Below are 17,819 nucleotides of genomic sequence, written 5' to 3' on the forward strand. Positions count from 1 at the left end.
ATACTAATTTTATGAATCTAAAACTAGAATATTATTCTTTTAAACTAATAATATTTTTCGGTGGTGTTTTATGGTGTTTTTAGTGATGTTCACTCAATATACATGTAATGTTCTATAGTATTTTATTTATCACTCAGTATACAATGAAAAGTATTCATATGATAGTATTTTAAGTTTTTCTCTATTATATGTTTTTATTTTTTTCTTAAGCTATGCTATAGATTTTATTATATTTATTTATGTTATGTATTTATTTTTATGTGCATTATAGTATTAATTTCATTAATCTAAAACTTGAATACTGTTATTATAAGAACATTTTTCTTACGAAGACGGAATATTATTTTTGAATCTAGATATCGTCTCTTCTCAATATAGAAATGTTCTAGTTTCATAAGATAAATGTTCATTTTTAAATTTTATCTAAATATATTCATGTGGGATCTTATTTTGAAGGATTTATTGTAAGAAATCTAACAGTGCAATCAGAATTTAATTTGGATGTTTGGTTAAGAAGTTATGACTTTTTTTAGTTCATTTAAAAATCATTACGTGCATGGATCAGAACTAACGTGAATGTGTTGTTTTATGTACTACATATACGATAGTACATCACGGCGTGGGAAAAAGGCTAATAAATATAGATTCGAGTGCCATCAGCCAAAAATCTCGGACACCATACACGCGTAAACTTCTGACGCGGGAGTCTGCCGGACGATGGATGTGGTCCGAACGGCCGGACCCGAAGAGCCTCCCATTGCATTGCGTTTGGCGAATTTGTAACAAACTAATGCTACATCTTCCCTTCCCATGTGCCCGTTGCCTTTCTTTGTTGTCTCATCCAACCAGTCTGAATCCCTCTCCCATGCACAGAGGATGCTTGTGGAACTGTAAGAGATGATTGACTGTGTTCATAACCTTTTCACATAGTATCACTTCAAGAAGATATACAGGTTGTTACGTATGGGTTGTATTGTATGCCTCCTCTAATTTTGTTTTCCAACTGATCAGATTGCTCTTTAACCGGTCGGCATGTTCCACACCTGAGTTACAAGTTACAACCCGATGTAAATTTTCCACACAACTTCAGAAAAAAAAAAAAAACAGTTTGCCACAAAATCATCTAGGTTGATGGAGAGCAGGTTACCAGTAAATCACATCAGAGAGTACTAACTATGCAGTTGCTCCTTACTGTGCAGTTTGTGTAGTACAAGAACTGAGGCCAGACGTGCCTTCAAACAGTTCCTTTTTTTTCAGAACAGAGCAATCCTGCCTAGAATGCCCCGTAACTGCCTTCCCTGTCGCCAATAAGAACTGCAGTTCAGACTTCAGAGCACCAAGAACATCAACCGTCCGTCCATCGGCAACAACCGAGGCGCTTCGATCAATGGCGACGCTCATTGCGCCTCTCGACGGGCCCGACGGCTACCTGCGGTGGAAGGAGTCGGTGCTCCTGCGCCTCCACACCCTCGGCGTCGCGCACGTGCTCTCCGACCACCCTCCGGCTCCGGTTCCGCCGCCCGCCGGCGACGACGTCGCCTCTCGGGCAACGGCGGCGGCCAAGAAGTGGGCGCGCGACGACGCGGTGTGCCGCGGCCACATCCTCGCGGCGCTCTCGGACCGCCTCCTCCCCGACTACGCCCGGCACGGCACCGGCCGGGCGGTGTGGCAGGCCGTGGCGCGCACCTACGACTTGGGCGTCGCCACGCCCTCGGTCTCGTGGCAGAGGTTCATCGACTTCCGCTTCGACGACGACGGCGAGGGCGCGTCCCTTTCCCTGCTGGAGCAGATCGCCCACGCGGAGGCTCTGGCCGCCGCCGCGGATCACCCGCTGGTGGTCTCAGGCAGCGCCGTCGTGGTTCGCATGCTGTGCCAGAAGCTCCCGGAGGACGTGGGTTCCCGCGCCATGGTGGGCTCCGTCCCTGGTCGAGAAACCATGGACGCCGTCTGGGCTGTCGCTCGCGCTAAGGAGGAGTCTCGCATTCTCAAGAATCTCCGGCGAAGGCGGCGACGACGGTGCAAGAGGAGGATCAAGAGGGTCAGGTCGACCGGTGGAACCGCGGAGAAACCGCATGACTTGATCTTGCCACAGTGATGGCAGCATCAGCGCTTGGATGTTCAAAGGATTGAAGGTGTGAATCGAGTGTTTGTATCGTGTCTAATTATTTAGCAGTTACTAGTTCTTCTTAGGCTTAATTCAGTTCCATGTATGCTTTTCGCTATGTATATATGTTGTCGGTACTTCCGAGTTTCTCCAAGGATATCATGTTCATGTCCATGCTTGTACGCTGTCGGTGCTTCAAGGATATGATCTTATGTTTCGATATAGGCCTTGTCTAGTTCCAAAAATTTTTGCAAAATAGAAATAGTGCCACTTTCGTTTGTATTTGACTATGAACTAACTAGACTCAAAAGATTCGTCTCGTCAATTCCGACCAAACTGTGCAATTAATTTTTATTTTCGTCTATATTTAATACTTCATACATGCGTCTAAAGATTTGATGTGACGGAGAATCTGAAAAATTTTGCAAATTTTTTTGAACTAAACAAGGCCATATATGATGGAAGCTGTTGCTTCTTAGAGACTGTTTATTTATCGTATAGTAGATAAATATAGTTTAGGTGATTAAGGCATATAGGAGGTGTGCTTTCATGCATTTAAAGATCGACAGGCGCTCGATTCTATTCTAATCTTATAAAGATATCTGATAGAATTGTGAATTGTGATGAAAGCAAATGGAGATCATTTCTATTTTTTTTAATAGTTTCCAACACTAAATTTCCTTAAGAATAATATCATAAAATATAAAGGCCCGAGAATTTGTAAAAGTTACTGTATAATAAAACATGCCATTTTATACTTAATTCACTACTGCATAAATGATTTTGTGAGACATTGCTAAATTATTAACGAAGACAGACACAAGACTTATGCATCTCCTAAAATATACAACTATCTCTACTATAATTGAAATCTTCTTCAAGTCACCCTCTACTTCAAAATCAACGGCTGAGAATACACTACCAACGAATCGGACGTCTCAGATTAAGATGTTAGAAGCCGCTTCCAACTCTTCTCTCTCACGCGCGCGCGAGCCCGCGCCTTCAGAAGCCACGTCGCGGGTTCGAGCCCAGACACCCGCAATTGCATTATTTCATCATTTTTTCTTCCAGGATCAATAGATCACGCCTCCATTATCGGTGCACAATTCAAATCAATACCTTTTGAATCCTGGCGCCACGATTTTCGCTGCTCCATCGCGTGGCCTGGACGTGAGTCCGGTGCCGTGCTCCATCCAGATCTGCCGCGACATCGGCTGCCCTCGACGTGAGGCCGGCGGCTCCGTGGTCGCGTGGTCGGGGTCTGGTCTACGACGTCGAGGCGAACGCAGCACTCGCACGCCCTCGATCGGCCGCGACATCGGCTGCCCTCGACGTGAGGCCGAATCCATGGTCGCCTGGTCGGGGTCAACGTTGCGGCGAACGCAGCACTCGCAGGCGATCTATGCACGCAACACCTGATCTCGATGTCTACGCCCAAAGATACGCCCAATGCACTCTGTGATATCACTAACATCCCAGGTATGGTTTCAAATTGAGAACATGTATATATATATATATATATATATATATATATATGTTAAAATTTTCCTATCTATATAGATGACGGCAGTCGGACGAGGGAACAACGAACTGCGCGACAACGGGTTCGTTGATCTGGGATGTCCGACGAACAGAGGGACGAGGCGAGAAGGAAACAAAACGAGTACCAGCGTCGATACCGAGAAAGGAATGAAGCGCCCCTGGTAAACCAGAAACTCAAATGTGATACAATACTAGTCCCAGGAGGCTAGTAACACATTTATTACATCAGATAAGTTTCAGCGCAGTAGTCTCGGTAAGCGTGGACAAGAAAGACACGCTATAATAATAAGACACCAAAATACAACATAGGTCCAAAGGACCCAGAAACAAACGATATCACAATCGAACATCTGACGAGTCCCAATGCCACAGGCTTAGTTGGGTGCAGACACGACCTTGCTCGAACGCCACTTCGGGATCGAAGTCCGGATCTTCCTCTGTTTAATAAAGCAAGGGTGAGTACAAAGTACTCAGCAAATCTAACCTTACCCTACGGAAGGGGATAACAATATATATGCATAAGGATAAATCAAGGATGAGGCTTAGTTTTATTTGCATAAAGCTATCTTTTTACACATGCAAGGTTTCAGTTCACAAATACTGTTGTAAAAGACCTTTTTTTCCATATGTGATAGTATTTCTGAAAATGGGGGTTTGATCACAATTTTAAGTGTTGTTGAACCCTTGTTCCCACAACACAATGGCAGTCAACCATTTATTTCCAAAATCACACCCACTCTCATATTTTCACTCATCCCAACACATCTAGTTGTTGAAACCAAACCATAACCCATCCGAGACCGCGGACACGACTATCCAGATAGATTTACACTCTGCAGAGGTTGTACACTTTTCCCACAAGTAGGATACCATAACTTACACCGTCGTGCAAGCACAGATCCATCAAAGTCATTACCCTCCATAGCTAAGTAATGGCGCTCACCACGGGAACACTAAAGCCACATCTCATGATACCACAATAATTCACAAAGCTCTTTTTATATATTTTCACAATTTCACATACATCGCTTAGTGTCCCGTTGCACACCTGCCTCCAGGTGATTGCCATACTAACTAGAGGGATTTAGACTAAGCCTTTCCCATGCAAGGCGAGTGGTTGTACGATAAATGAGTTAGGCAAGATGAATCATCAACTCAGTGCTTAATCGAGACAAGACGGATATCTTCACGCTTAACCACGCAAGGTATAAGCCACAACACCATTGAATCCCCAAAAGAGATCTCATCCGCCCCATCTCCATAGTAATCATATTTATAACTTGTTCATTAACCATTTCACAATACCCACAATTTATTTTCACCACTCACACCTTTTACTTTTAAAATCATTATATTTGGGAAAATATAGCGATGAGTATCCAGGATGAGTAACAAGTCCTAAGCATACTAAATAATAATATTTCTGTCATAGCATATTATTTGTTCCTAGGTTCGAACAAGACAATTACCGGGTAATATCAATTCAAGGATGGCTATTCAACAGGTTTTAACTAAGCAGCAAAAATACTTCGTACATATATCGTACATGCAATATTTAAAACGGCTTCTACGGGTTGTGTTTAAAAATAGGATCAATATGCATCAAAGGGAATCGGTTGGACTTGCCTCCGTCGGCGTCCTCAGCAAACTCCTGCTGACAGTCCGGGTCCTCGGCGTCAAACTCGCGGTACTCGTTTCCAACGTTCTCGTTTTCCGGCTCATTCACTCCGTCAGCTAAAATACGCGACGAACGACACAGACAACAGCCACAGATAAATAATCATATAAATTCAAATGAGCTCCAAAAATCATGAAATTAATATGGAAGGTACATCATGATTTTAGATGAATTTAGGAAAAAGAATTATTAAAATCAGAGTTAGCATGTGGTATTTGTGAAATGACCGAAATTTAATCATGCGAAAAAGGCTAACGATGATTAAAGAATGGATGCTTCATGTGGGCATTTGCTTGGCTGGTAGTGCATGCATGCATGTACTATTTGGTGAAGTTAATGCTTATGGCCCACGCATGCATGGTTAGAGAGAAATTAGCAGGGGTCATTAGAGCTCTTCTGTATGTCATGGTTCTATTCGTGGAGTTCTTGGCAGTGAATCGGTACAGACAAATACAAGAAAAAATACAGGAAAAGACTACAGAAAGACAGAGAAGAGTAAGGAGATGCTCGTGAGCTGCTCACCTCGTCTTGCGACGACAGTCGAGCTCGGCTTGTGCGTATGGCCGTATACGGTATACGCGAAGTGAGAGTGAGTGAGCGAGTGAGTGAATGTGCTTCTCGGGTGGTGAGAGTGAGCACCCGAGGCTGGCTTTTTATAGGCCAAAGCGCTCAGCTGCGTGCCATTAAAAATGCTACTGTAGCGCATGGTCGGTGCTTAATTTGCATGCACGATGCATGCAAATGGACGGTGCCTAATCACCGTGTCCTTGCATGCAGGTGCATGCAAATGGACGGTGCATGCTCGTCCTGCATGCATACATGAGATATATATTCATGTAGGTGCACTGCTATGTTTTCTTGCATGTAAGCTTGCTGCTACTCGCTGTTATTTGTGTGCGAAAAATATGGATGGATTAGATGGAGATACTATAGAGCTCAAATTATTTTATAGTTTTTGAAATATATTTTGAAAATAATTTTTAATGCGAGTGATTTTTGAATGTGAATTTTTGGGATGTTACAAGGAAGAAGGCCGAATCCCAAACCTCTAGCGCTATAAGCTTGTTGCCTATGTTGGAACAAAACTCTGCAGTTTCTTTGGACACAGAAAATTACCAACCAGACAAGGAAAATATTGAACCAAATGCATATGGAGATCATAGCCAAAGTGTCATATGCTCAGCAACCACAACAGGCATTAGACTAACTGGGGTCAGCGGTAACTATCAAATAATAAATTTCATGTGTCGTATCTGAATTTGTTAATAATTTTTTGTGTAACATAACCAAATGGGATCCTCACAAGAACTACGATACAAAGTAGTCTGCATCTAAATAGTGGTAACTATAAAAAAATTTCATGTGGCATATCTGATTTTTTTCATAATTATTGATCAAACATATCCATTCTGTTCTCCTTGCAAAAACCACAAAACAAAGTACTCATCTGCTTCAGGACAGCGGTAACTTTGAAATTTTAAATTTGGTGTAATCTGTACAGAATAACGAATAGCCAAATAAATGATCCCCTACACAGATGCTGCTAACACGATGATGGATAGAAGGAACACGCTACAACGAAAAAGAAGAGCTGAGATGACCAGAGAACAGTTAGAAGAGAAGAGAAGGAAGAGTGCTGAGTACCAACGTCAATATCGAGCACGAAAGAAGGCTGAATTGCAAAGTACTATGAACACGTCTAATGCCAACGAAGACAATGCTAGAATAATTGTTGACACGTCCTCACCCACGGGTAAGAATGATCACCAATCGCTACATGTTCACAAATCGGTCGTTCGCTCATCGCTTCATGTTCACCAATCGCTTGTTCTATCATTTTGTTTCATGGAATCCGAAGGTGCGAATTTGGGGACTGGACTGTCCACAATTATGGAAAACGATGAGCTCGAAGATGGCACAGGGTGGCTGCATAGAAATGATGCTTTTGTACCACAGCCCAGAGGACCCCGTCCTGCACTTACTGATTCATTGCCTACTTTCAGTGAGCCTGGTGAGCACCACCTCATTTCTATCTATTTATTAGTGAACAGATTAATTAACCATTGTCTACTTTTCTGTATTCTTACAGAACATCGTGCTTTGGATACTGAAGATGTGTTTGACTGGGGACTATTTGAACCAGAGAACGAGGATTCGGATGGAGATGAACATGTCATGGATGGCAATGACCCTTGTTTAAACAATGAAAACTTATTATACGACGAAGATGGAATTCTACAACAACATGGACAAGGTGGAATGCTAACATGTATACATGTCAAATTTTCCATTTTATACGTAATATCTTAAATTTAAATTAAATGATCAAATCTTTGTCTACATAGGTTGTCTTTACGAGTCATATCGTGTGGTTCCTGAGGGCTCTGCTAGACATAATAATGTGGGTGATGATGATCCATATGACTTCATCTACCAGAATCTGCCACAGAGACATATATTGAGGCAAGTCCCTAACTGCAGTCATTGCCATGCACTGCGGTTTCAGTATGAGACACCGAGGTTTTGTTGTAGAAAAGGAAAAGTACAGATATGTATACAAGAGGTTCCTGAAGAGCTAAAAAGGTTATTCACAAGTCAGGTGGATGTTGATGCAAAATATTTCCGGAAAAACATACGTTATATCAATTTGCACTTCTCCTTTACAAGTCTAGGGGTTACCATTGATCGTAGATATAGCAGTCCCGCCGCAACGGGGCATTATACATTTCGGATTCATGGCGGGTTGTATCACCGTCTTGACCACCTTGTGCGAGGTGGTGACAACGCTCGACATCTGCAGCTCTACTTTTATGATACCGAAGATGCTGACTTGACACGTAGGGTAAAAAGGTCCTCTGATCTTGATATCATCATCCGACAGATCCTTCAGATTTTGCAAGAAAACCCCTATGTTCATACTTTTAGGAGGAATGGTGATTTTCCAAACTTGGAAAACTACCGGGTTGAACTCAATACAAATGTCACTCCCGACCAGAGAAGGTACAATGCCCCAACAACATCCCAAGTGGCGGCTATCTGGATGGACGGGACTGATAATCAGAGATCTTTTGATAGGAGTGTGGTTGTATTTGGAAAGACTGATCGCCGTACACAGTATGTCAAGGCATGGGATGGTTGTTATGATGCATTAGCTTATCCAATACTTAACCGAAAAGGAGAAACATGATAGAACAAGTATATGCCCTATAGTGATTCTCCAGTCACTCCAACACCTGCTAACATGACGTCTCCAAATGTTGTCAATCCTCAATTGGGAACCCAGTCATCTGCTGCTGCTTATCAAGGTAAAATATGATATTCCAGCATGATTTAATATTGTATTTGATGCTATAGTTTCATATAATATGCTTCTTAACTGTATAATGCCCGTGTAGATATTAATAGCGATGAAGGCGCAGTTGAGGAAGGCGACAATGACATACAAGAAGATGAGTTGCTAGGTGCAGCTACGGATGGCTCACAAAGATTTGTAACTGCGAGGGAATATTACTGCTACAAGCTGCAAATTAGACGTGGAATTTTCAACATCCTGTTATTCGGAGGACGTCTTTTCCAGCAGTGGGGCGTGGATATGTATGTAAAGATTGAGTCAATGAGGTTAAATTGGTACTCAAATCCTGAAAATCAAAAGCTGATACGAGCACAGCTATATCAGGTAGGCACTCATAATTATTTCTGTCTGGTGCCTTCTTACTACCTTTCAAGAATGTTTCAGTGATCTAACACGTGCTTTAACGTATTATCTATATCTATGTAGGGCATTGTTGATGTTATCTCTGCTGGAGAGACGCGGGGTTCTAAGGTTGGCAAGAGAATTGTGCTGCCAAGGTCGTTCCCAGGCTGCGATCGAGACATGCAACAAAGGTTCCTTAATGCTATGGCTATTGTGCAACGATTTGGGAAACCAGATTACTTTATCACAATGACGTGCAATCCATACTGGATTCATATTTTGGAGAGGTTGCTGCATACGTTCATGTCACTGAGTTCCAAAAAAGCAGTTTACCACATGAGCATTTCCTGCTGATCATGAAGTCTCAGAGTAAGTTGACAACCCCTGATGGATATGATAGAGTTATTTCAGCAGAGATTCCAAACAAGGACAAATTTCCTGAGTTGCATGATCTGGTTATAAGCCATATGCTGCATGGACCATGTGGCGTTCTAAACAAGTATTGCCCGTGCATGGTGAATGGGACGTGCAGGTTTCAGTTCCCGCGACAGTTCTGTCAGGAAACCCAACAAGGAAATGACGCCTATCCAAAGTACAGGAGAAGGGAGGATGGGCGAAGAGTCAAGATTAGGAAGGCGGATTTAGACAACAGGTGGGTGGTACCGTACAACCCAGGTCTGCTCTTTAGATACAACTGTCACATCAATGTTGAGGCGTGCTCCAGCATTAAAGCAGTGAAGTACCTATTTAAGTACGTATATAAAGGCCATGACCAAGCAGAATTCTTGGTAAATGCCGACCAAAATGGGGAAGATGATGGTGTGATCAATGAGATAAAACAATATAGGAATGCGAGGTTTGTAACTCCACCTAAAGCTGTGTACAGGATATTTGGATTCCCAATGTTTGGAGTTTATCTCTCAGTTTTGCAACTCCAGCTACATCTTCCGGATATGTAGTCCGTGACATACAATGATGATGACAACCTCGAAGAGGTAGTCAATCACGAGCGTTCCAAGAAAACAACACTGACAGAATGTTTCACTAAGAACCTTGAAGATAGATCGGCAAGGAAAATATTGTATAGGGAATTTCCAGAACACTATCGATGTATCCCATGCAGAAAAAAATGGCAAGGAAGGAAACAAGCATCATGTCAAATAGGATGAATTGTCTATGCTAATCCTGCCGAAGGGGAGAGATACTTCCTAAGAGTTCTTCTAAATCATGTGAGAGGTGCAACATCATTTGAAGATTTGAGAACAGTGGCTGATGTCGTTTACAGTACTTTTCGAGAAGCATGTGAGAAAACAGTGCTGATCGAGAGAGACACGCTAATCGATGACTGTCTTACTAAGGCCATGACTTTCCAGATGTCATGTGCTTTGCGGAGGTTATTTGCTATAATTCTTGTATTTTGTGAGTCCACTAACATACGTGGCCTATGGGATAAGCATAAGGAAGCTCTAGGTGAAGACTTCAGCCGGGAAATAACCAACAGTTCGGCCGTAGAGCAGATGGTGTTGCGGGACATTCGAGAGATGTTACTCTCTATGGGTAAAACTGATAAGGATATAAAAAATTTGGTTTACCACCTATTCGTGGAGTTCATGAAGGAACCATTGACACGATGAAGGTAGTTAGAGAAGAGCAGAATGTCAGCGTACCCCAAGATCACTTGGATATTTTTTATTCTCTTAACAAGTAGCAGAAAGAAGGGTTTGATGAAATCATTCATCATGTCTTTTCCAACAAGAGCCAAGTTTTCTTTGTGGATGGTCCCGGAGGCACGGGCAAGACATTCTTATACAAGGCACAAATAAGGAAAGATAATGGTATTTGGAGGAGACTTCAGACAAGTCCTTCGTGTGGTCACACGTGGAAATAGAGCGCAGATAACTGACGCTTCTCTAAAAAGATCCTATTTGTGGCCACAAATAAGGAAGATAAGATTGACCCAAAACATGAGGGCGCAGTCAGACCCATGGTTTTCTGACTACCTCCTACGTATTGGTAATGGAACAGAAGAAACAATTGGAGATGACTATGTACGACTGCCTGATGAGATTGTGATTGGATATACTGACACTGATGAGGGAGTCAACAAACTCATCCAAGAAATTTTTCCCTCACTTGAAGAACATGCAACATCAGCCGCCTATATGAGCTCACGGGCTATTCTATCAACAAAAAATGAATATGTTGATAAGCTGAATTCAATGATGATCGAGAGATTTCCAGGTAAGGAAAAGGTTTACCACAGCTTTGACACTGTTGTTGATGACCAAAGAAATCACTTCCCTATTGATTTTTTGAACCCCATAACTCCAAATGGACTGCCCCCCCATGAGCTCAAGCTAAAAATCAACTGCCCTGTGATTCTTCTTCGCAATCTAGATCCGAACAACGGATTGTGCAATGGCACAAGGCTCGTGATCAGAGCACTGCAAGACAATGCAATTGATGCTGAGATCACTGGTGGACAACATGTAGGGAAGAGAGTCTTTATACCAAGGCTACCGTTGTCTCCCTCTGATGATATTTCCCTTCCTTTCAAGTTCAAAAGAAAGCAATTCCCGGTGAGGTTAAGTTTCGCTATGACAATAAATAAATCGCAGGTACAGACCATACCTAATGTCGGGATCTATCTACCAGAGCCGGTGATCTCACACGACCAACTTTATGTTGGTTTATCAAGAGGGGTATCAAGAAATGCAACAAGAGTTTTGGCAAAGCCAAAACAGGACTTGGATCCTATAGGGAAGAGCACCAGGAATATCGTTTATAGAGACGTACTAAACTGGTGATTCGGGGTGTGTATACTGAAGCCATTGTATTTGTAGTACTTTCTATTCCTATTTTTTATCCCCAACTAATTTTGAACGTTGCACTCTTTCCATAATTGATGCCAACTCACCATTCATGACGAGATGCCAACTAGAGCCCAATATCGTCCTTAATATATATATATACATATAATATATATATATATATATATATATATATATATATATGTCTACAAATAATACACATGCATAATATATAACAGTTTTGTAGTGTGCTACAAAAAACATCTGATTAACTTCAAGTGTATTATATTTTAGTATTAATTGCAAAGTTTATTGGCTTACATGTTTTTATACAACAAAAACAAAATATGTACTTATAATGCATCGCCTATTCTGTAGATAATTAACTAATATATCACATTTAGATCAAAGTTTTTTTAGTTTCCAATTAATATTTGGTTTGGGCTGAGTATTATTGCTTCATTCAGTATCAATGTCACTTAACTTAACATACATTTGGCCCAAACAACAACACAATGTATGATGAACATACCATAAATTCAACCAGACGATTTTGTGTTCCTCACCTGAGATCGTTAGGTGCCGTGTCGAGGATGTCGTCCAGGCATAGATGAGCTTGAGCTCCTACTGCTCCCTCGCCATGCTCCTCGAGACCGCGCCGCCAAGGAGCCGATTCCACATCTAACCTTATCCAAATTATACAAAATTTTGAGACACATGTTACCATGTGTGCTAACAAATAGGGCAATGGTAATGTTTTGCTTCAATAAAATGCAGTACCACAAATGTTCAATGCTCAATGAAGGAAAAAAATTCAGAAAATCACATGTTTATAATGTCCCAGCGACCTTGTTCCAAAACTTTGCTCAAACAGCGCGTCCAGCCAGCCGTGCCGCTAGCCAGCTCCAGCTGTGCTGGGTGCGCCCGCACACACGGCCTCGCTACAGGAGGGTTCCTGCCCCATCCTTGCTCTGGTCGCCCTTGTCCCCCTCACACTCACGGCCGGAAGCAGTAGGATACGGGTTGGGGAAAACCAGAAGCCACCAGAGGCCCAGAGCGCGGACTAGAACGGAATCGTCAAGGAGCCGGTTGTATATGTGGATTTTTTTTATCTTTAATGATAATGTGACCGATGGTGGGATACCGTGTGCTGGAAACAAAAAATCTTGTCGACATTATTTCTGTTGGGCTCTCCGTAAATGGGCCATTGGCCCGGCCCTCGCCCGAGACTCTGTCACGTCCACACAACTGGATCCGAAAATATATCCGCACAATCAACGCAAATTCTAATCAAATGACCGCGTTATAAAGAGTCGCTTGCCCTAGACGCCGTCCGTATACTACTGCGCACTCGCTTTCCGTAGCCAAGACCTCGCCGCCATTACGACGATTACCTCAAGTCATCGTCAAATTCAACCGACGAGGACGAACGTCTACGATTGCTGCCGTCAACGACAATCACCTTGCCAAACACATCCTTGCTACTCGCCACGGTCAGCTGCGAATCGGATCACTCTCGACAAACGACCTCCACGTAAGGACGCCCCTCTCTTGCCTTCCACCTGTTTTCATCCTTACGATGGTTTATTTTATTTGTGTGTTCTCTCCTAACGTTACAGTCGAGTGCCATTACATCAAACACGATGTCACAAGAACCGGATCCACGTGACCCAGACAGATCGTGTCCGAATCATGGTTCGTACACAAACTACCTATGAATCTAAATTACATTTCATTATTTTCTAATGGATCATGCCTTATTCAATAAATACAGCAGATGAGGTGATGGATTTTAAAGAAAACACAGTCGCAAATGATCATGCCTTAGTTGATACATCAGTAGCCGAAGTAAAATCTACGCTACTAGATCCATCTTTCAAGGGATTAGGTGGGTTGGCGCCCAATGGAGGTAAAAAACAAGAACTCATGAATTTATATCTTCAATTTTATTTATATATGATGCACTAGCTAAATTCCCATGCGTTGCAACATAAAAAATAATTAGCTATATCCATGATCAACAAATTCTTAGATCATGTTGCCTTCTAAGCACCCATCTAAATGAAATGATCTATATGAAATGGAAGCACCCAGATAACTGACTGAGAACATCTAATCTAATCCATCTAGAAGCGTTTCAGACAGAAAATGCACAACCAAACAAGAATAATCTTGGAGCTACTTTTCTAGGCGACAACTTTAGATGAAATCAATCTCCAACACTGGGCATATTAATTACAGATCCAATCCATCTAGGAGTGTTTCAGACAGAAAATGCACAACCACACAAGAATAATCATACCAGACCGTATGAATTTGCGCTTACCTTTGGAGCAGGGCAACTTATATGCTTGCCGATAAATGTAGTGGCTGCCAGTTATTGTCTATGGATGTGTATTTAACCACGGCAAGGCTCATGCTCAATCTGCTGTTTTCTAAACTCCCTCTGTATCTGATTGAGCATGAGCCTTGCCGTGGTTAAATACACATCCATAGACAATAACTAGAAAACATTCACCTGCTAGGCAAACATACGGTCATTGAATCTCCTAAGGAACCATGTTAACAAAGACGGCTAAGCAAAAAATTACCTCGTCGAACCAGATACTTCCATTAGATTTGCAACAATATAGTTTGCAGTGAAGTGTAGGAAGGAAAAAAATGCAGTCAAATAAAACCAAGAGACAGGTAAACCATCATTGGGAAAGAGGCATGCGCTCAGTTGTATGAGTCTCATCATAGGCAAAGACATGTGCTCAGTTTTTATAAAACTACATTCATGCTCAATTACATCACCAAAACCGTGGTCCTCAATACTACTTAAAGTCAGAAGCCACTATGGTATAAAACTAATTATCACTGCACATGCCATGTTGCCTAAATCAAAGCACATGCACATATGTTTTGCCTCAGAATTTGTATAGTATCTTAGAAATAAAAGTAATCATCAAAGCACATGCCTATTGCCTCAGAGTGTATAGTATCCTACAAATAACCGTAATCATCATAGTACATGCCTATTGCCTCAGAGTGTATAGTATCTTACAAATAACAGTATTCATTATAGCACAAGCACACAGTCCCAGATTAAGAAAATCATAAAAAAATTGCCTCAGCTTATCTTCTGGAACAAAGTCATTGGTGGCTGTAATAGATATTAAAAGCACTAACAGCATAGACAACTTTAAAAATAACCAGAAACATGGCACCAATAAAATCTAATGAAACATCCACTATTTGCCATCACTTTGAGTATGACCCAAGTGTTGCTAAACAGTTGATGATTCCAAGAGATGTGATCAATGACATGTTATAAGAGCAAAAACAGTACTTGAAAAACAATGGTAAGCAGTGGATGATTCAATAACATACAAAAACAGTCACCTCAATGTTTACTTATACGTGCATCATAGGCCAAGTAGAAAAGAATCACCCAAATGCATCATGTGTAGCATCCCAGGAAAAAATAATTCATCATACCATATGTCCCAAGCCTGACATGTGTAGCATCTTAACCACAAAAATTATCATAGCATACGTCCCAAGCCTCAGCACATGTGTAGCATGTCAGTCAAAAAAAAAACATCATAGCATATGTCCAAAATCTTAGAGCATTTTACTTTATAAAATGAACAAGTCATCACAGCATATGTCTAGAATCTCAGACCATATGGTCATAGCCTGACAACAAACGTTTTCTCCAGAATAAGATGACATACAGTGAAGGATAGTAGCAGCAAAATTCCTAAATATGATATGCTCCCCTATTCTGCAGTCACCAGCTCATCAACCCCATTAGAAAGGAATAAAAATTACCAAATCATTATAGACAAGTAAACCATCATTGACAAAGAGGCATGCGCTCAGTTGTATGAGACTGATCATAGGAAAATACATGTGCGGAGTTATATGAAAATACATACATGCTCAATCACATCCCCAACACAGTGTTCCTCAATACAAACAAAACCAGACTCAAGTTCAGGAAACACTAGATCATCAACTAGCATAATCTCTTCAGTCATACTGCACGTAAAATCACTGCAAATGCCATATTGCCTAAAACAAACCACATGCACATATGTATTGCCTTAGAATTTGTATAGTATCTTAGAAAAAAATAATCATCATAGCACATGCTTATTGCCTCAGAGTGTATAGTATCTTAGAAATAACAATAATCATCATAGCACAAGCACACAGTCCCAGATCAAGAAAGTCTCAAAAATTTTGCCTCAGCTTATCTTCTGGAACAAAGTCATTGGTGGCTGGAATAGATATTAAAAGAACTAACAGCATAGACAACTTTGAAAATAACCAGAAACATGGCACCCATATAGAATCTAATGAAACATCGACTATTTGCCATCACCTTGAGTATGACCCAAGTGTTGCTAAATAGTGGATGATTCAAAAAAAATGTGATGAATGACATGTTATAAGAGCAAATGTGTTCATTCTCCACTCATGCCCAACTAGTGATACCTTAATATGATATGCCCCCCTATTCTGCAGTCACCCGCTCATCAACCCCATGACAAAAGAATAAAAATTACCAAATCATGAGAGACTAGGCCATACGCTAAGACCAAATGAACAAGATCATAGGCTATGACATATATGCTCAGACCAAATGAACATCATCACTGACTTGGACAATAGTTCAGAAAAAATCAACAAGTTACCAAATAAACTAAAAAAGGCACACATTTTTTATGGAAGCACGCTGGATTGGCTACTGCAAATTATATAGAGTAAAAAGAGAGATGATAGGGAGGATTAGCAGGAGCTCCAACACAAACCGAGAACCAAGTAACGAATCACATGATAGATCTGGAAGCCAACAACTCAAGAACACCCAAGAACTCAGATCTGTTGTGCCTGCACATAGATCAAGTACCAAACCATGAGATGGGTTTACAAATTGAGAAAAAGGAGAGGGAAAAGGGGATAACTCACCTGAGTTCGAGAGACAACACCTGCAAGAGGAATAGAAAGAGGGGAAGCATGAGCACGGTACCAATCGATGAAGAACAGCACCACCGAAGAGGGAGAAGAGGAGAAGCACCTAACCGCGCGCGGAGACGGCAAGCCACGACATCGAGCGGGAGGATACGCGGTGGATGGCTGGTTCAGGGGGATGCAGGGAACCACACCGGGGAGCGGCGGAGTGAGGCGAGCGTGCAACCACACCGGGGAGCGGCGGAGTGGCCGAGGCGGATGCGCACGCGCCTAGCCACCAACGAAGAAGAAGCCCAGCAGCCATGAACAACGGAGGGAGGCGGCGCGAGGATGAGAGGCGAGATGGTGCGAGATGCAGGGCGAGGGAGGCAGAGCGAAGGAGGCGGATGCGCGTCGTCACTCGGCGAAACGACGGAAGGTGAGGGGCGGCGGTGGTAGTCAGCTATTGGAGTGGTGCGACGGTGGATAAGAAGTGAGTGGTGGTCGAGTGGGAGCCGAGGGGACATTTTAGTGCAGAGTGAGGAGAGTGGTGTGTATCTATAATGAATTTTCTTCCTATTTTTACTATATTTATTTAGTATTTTATTAATGCTTTGTTTTTCTGGATACAGAAGAAAATCAAAAGGATATCAAGAGTGAGGCAATAATGGAATCATCAAGCCAAGAAACAGAAAATAAAGGCAGTGTTAAAATAATCGTTACGACATCCTCGCCCTCAGGTGACAAATATCTCATCATTTAAACTTTTCGCCCATCACCTAATAATATACCATGAACCTCAAAACATTTTCAAATGTGAAGGTGTCAACTTGGATGATGGATTATCGTTTAAACTAGAGACGGATGAGCCCATAGACTGGCTACGTAAAAATGATAATTATGTTCCACAGCGTAGAGGAGTAGTCATAGACAATAAGCGAAAGCATGCTGACCAGGATGATGTCGTACACCACTATCTCTGAGTCAACTCAATATCTTGGTCCAATTTGTCATAGATATCACAACTGAAACTAATTTTACATATGGAGA

General features: G+C 41.8%; 1 long non-coding RNA gene across 1 annotated transcript; it reads right to left on the reverse strand.

Annotated features, from left to right (window-relative positions):
• LOC110437172 lies at positions 5,336–17,272 on the reverse strand. Its single transcript, XR_002455363.1, has 5 exons — positions 16,897–17,272; positions 16,788–16,807; positions 14,155–16,709; positions 12,395–12,509; positions 5,336–5,380 (listed from the first exon to the last, which is right to left on the reverse strand). It is a non-coding gene; the product is annotated as an uncharacterized LOC110437172 (long non-coding RNA).

This window comes from Sorghum bicolor, chromosome 7 (assembly GCF_000003195.3).
Source record: "Sorghum bicolor cultivar BTx623 chromosome 7, Sorghum_bicolor_NCBIv3, whole genome shotgun sequence".
In the NCBI taxonomy this organism is placed as follows: domain Eukaryota; kingdom Viridiplantae; phylum Streptophyta; class Magnoliopsida; order Poales; family Poaceae; genus Sorghum; species Sorghum bicolor.